This window comes from Astatotilapia calliptera, chromosome 18, assembly GCF_964374335.1.
Source record: "Astatotilapia calliptera chromosome 18, fAstCal68.1, whole genome shotgun sequence".
In the NCBI taxonomy this organism is placed as follows: Eukaryota; Metazoa; Chordata; class Actinopteri; order Cichliformes; family Cichlidae; genus Astatotilapia; species Astatotilapia calliptera.
In genome coordinates, this window is record NC_137439.1 from 35,483,370 (window position 1) to 35,487,011 (window position 3,642).

A 3,642-nucleotide genomic window follows, 5' to 3' on the forward strand; every position below is an offset into this window, starting at 1 on the left:
CTGGCGGATTCTCACCAGATGATAAGCACTGCGGAGGTCCAGTTTAGAAAAGATGGCAGCCCCCTGAAGGAGTTCAAAAGCAGAGGTGAGTAAAGGAAGCGGGTATTTGTTCTTTATGGTTATCTTGTTAAGACCTCGAAAGTCAATGCAGGGGCGGAGCGTTTTGTCTTTCTTCTCAACGAAGAAGAAACCTGCCGCGAGAGGAGAGGTGGACTGCCGAATTATCCCGGCCGCCAGCGAGTCGGTGATGTAGCCCTCCATTACCTCTCGCTCTGATTTCGAAATACTGTATAGACGGCTTGTGGGCAAGGGAGTGCCGGGTAACAAGTCTATCCCACAATCGTACGGACGATGGGGGGGAAGAGACTGGGCCTTTTCTTTACTGAACACCTGGGCTAGGTCATGATATTCAGCTGGAACTGCAGTCAAATCGGGAGGAGCGTCAGGTGAAGATGGGCTAGTGGACGTCTGGCTAACTGTAGCAGAACGTAAACACTGTTCATGACACTTAGGACTCCACCCAGTTATCCTGCTGTTCTCCCAATCGATCTGCGGGTTATGGCGTTCGAGCCAGGGGTAGCCCAAAACTAGCGGAGTGTGAGGAGCCTTGAACAGAAACAGGCTGATTTGTTCAACATGGTTTCCGGAAAGAGAAAGAGTCAAATCAGTAGTGCGATGTGTTATACTGGCCAAGGGGGCACCATTCAGCGCCGCCACCTGGAGGACCTCAGGTAAGGGTTCAACAGGTATGCCCAACGTCTGGGCCAGGGCTTCGTCAATAAAACTTTGTTCGGCCCCCGAATCGATTAAAGCACTACATGGGTGAATACAGGACTGGAAAATCAATTTGGCAGGACAGCTGAGGTGGGGCATGATGTTTGCGGTAACGCCCGTCAGTATGCCCACGGCTACTGACGAGCAGCGTCTTTTCCCGACTCTGGGCATTTATCAGAAAAGTGTCCTCTCTTTCCGCAAGTGAAACACTCACCCCCCTGAGGTCTTCTCCGTCGGGCCACAGACCTAAAGCTGGCTCGACCGATCTGCATGGGCTGCTCCTCCTCCAACGGCTGTTCCTCCCACTCCCGTCTCCACTCGAGAGAGGGCCCTGCCGAGGTTTTGCTGCCGCCCGCTGGTCGCCGTCCAAACTCACGCCTATGCTCATCCAACTGAATGCACACATTCACCAAAGCACTGAGCGACTTAGGCAGTTCTCTTGAGGCCAACTCACGTTTTAGATTTTCGTTCAGGCCGTTTATAAAAGCCCCTCGTAGTGCATTTTCTTGCCAGCCGGTCTCCTCGGCCAAAATCCAGAAGTCAATCGAGAAGTCAGCTACACTCCTCCATCCTTGTTTCAGGGAAAACATGCGATGTGCTGCGCTGTCGGCGCTGGAGCCTTTGTCAAAAACACAACGAAATTTGCACAAAAAATCTTCATAAGAGATAGCAGGTTGCATGCTTACCACGGCCTGGGCCCATTGTAAAGCGCGTCCAGTCATTGATTCCACCATTAACCCCACCTTGGCTCCATCTGAGAAATAAGACCGAGGCTGTTCTCTAAAAATGAACGAACATTGTGTTAAGAACCCGCGGCTCTTATCCAGATCCCCACTAAACTTCTCAGGGGCCGGCAGCGGGTGCTCGCGCTGCAGTGTGGGAGGGGAAGGAGGCAGAGGAGTAGCCGCGGCTGTGCTGAGAGACGGCCCGGGCGACGGAGCATTAGCTGCAGCCCCAGGGGGAGTTAGCAAAATCCCTTTTAATTCAGCAACCAGCTGCCGTAACACAGTTTGTTCTTCAACAACATGTTTCATCATTTTTTCATGGCGTTCCAACATCTCACCTTGAATCGAGAGTTCTCGCAGAATCGGAGTGGCGTCCGCTGGGTCCATGTAAGTGGCTGGAGTATTCTGTTACGGGAGTGATGAGTAAGAGAACCCAGACGCGGATCGCTCGTTAAGATTGAACAGTGTCTTTATTTACAGTGAAGCAAATCCAAAGTAATCCATAGTGCTAAGTCCCTTCCGTGCTCCCCTCGTGTGTCCATACGACTTTCGTAAACAGTGACGTCTCTCCTCTCGTATCTCCGTCTCACTCGTAGCCTGGAAAAAAGGCAAACAGATGCGGTTAGCCTCCCTCCGCTATCAAACGTTTGTCTAACACTCGCTGAATTCGAGTCACTACCCGGCTTGGTGGAATACTCCAGCGCTGTCTGTCACTCAGCCACATCATTAAATAGTTCTGTCACAATGGTGGATGATTGGCAGCAGCTGGCGAGGAATCAGTTGCAGGTGGGACCACTCAGAGTGGCGGAACTTCCGGGTCGGACATCTCCTGTTGCTACGCAACCGCGTAACAACTACAACGGAGACAAAAACAGAGCGGGAGAACAAACACACACACACACACACACACACAGGTCGCCGGTCGGGGCACCGTCGACCCTGACAACTACGAATAAAATGTGACAGCAAACGCGCTCCAGTGTGAACGGTTCACGGCCCTCAAAGCGTCACACGTGCGCAAAAGAAGACGTCACACACAACAGAAGTAAAAATGGCGGCTACAGAGCTAGTAGGTGTTGTTGCAGCAGTCGATCAATTTCTGCACAGTCGTAACCGACAGAATTTTGACAAATTAATTAAAGAAAAGACACTGAGAAAAAAAAGAGCCTTTGCTTTAACAATGGCCGCCATGCTTTCTCGTTTGTCTTCTGATAATTGGCGTCTGTCTAGTGTCAGTGACGTAAAAGACGGATTTAATGCGACGTGACCATCAAACAGCAGTCGCTTTCTACAACCTCGGATATGTATCAGATTCAGTACCACATACGAAAGTGACCCAGGTCAGATTTGAAAATATTGGATTTGTGCCATGATCGGATAGATGGGTTGCATAGGGTCAAAAAAGTCGGATTTGATGCGCTTTCGCCTGCAGTGTGAACGTAGCCTGAGACTGCTTCACAGCCACATTGTTAAATGTGGTTCATAGTTCTAAATGTGTTAAATTGTCAGTGAGAACAGAGAAACACTAACTGACTGTCTGGTCCATTGTAATTGCTGTCACTGGGGTAATACCATGTAAGGGACTATTGTACTTTGTACTGTATTCATTCCTTCATACTTTGTGCTCTGGTGACAATTTTGTTATTTTGTTGAATAAAAGACACATTTGGCTGACACGAGTATTTGACCAGGACTACACAGTGATGAGTGCAGGACAAACTCTCTGACTTTCCTGTGAGAGATAAAGACATGGATGTGTACATGAAATTGATTGAAAACATTAGATAGAAAGCAATTATATGTAACCCCTGACTCACTTTAAATAGTTTAGAACAGCCAAAACTACAGACTAGGTTTAGCAGGATTACAATAGGAAATGAGGTGACCGTGGAGTGAAATGGCTGGAGACAGGAAATGAGCAACAATGGTTATTATTTTGTACAGAATTGAAAATTAAATGGCCTGTATTTGCATAGCACTTTACTAGTCCCTAAGGACCCCAAAGCGCTTTACACATCCAGTCATCCACCCATTCACACACTGGTGATGGCAGCTACATTGTAGCCACAGCCACCCTGGGGCGCACTGACAGAGGCGAGGCTGCTGGACACTGGCGCCACCGGGCCCTCTGACCACCACCAGT

The 3,642-nt window shown here is 49.3% G+C and overlaps 1 long non-coding RNA gene across 1 annotated transcript; it reads right to left on the reverse strand.

The window, feature by feature from the left end:
* Nucleotides 1-1,950: 1,950 nt before the first annotated feature.
* Nucleotides 1,951-2,306, reverse strand: LOC145421866 (uncharacterized). Its single transcript, XR_013903240.1, has 2 exons — nt 2,179-2,306; nt 1,951-2,096 (listed from the first exon to the last, which is right to left on the reverse strand). It is a non-coding gene; the product is annotated as an uncharacterized LOC145421866 (long non-coding RNA).
* Nucleotides 2,307-3,642: the final 1,336 nt, after the last annotated feature.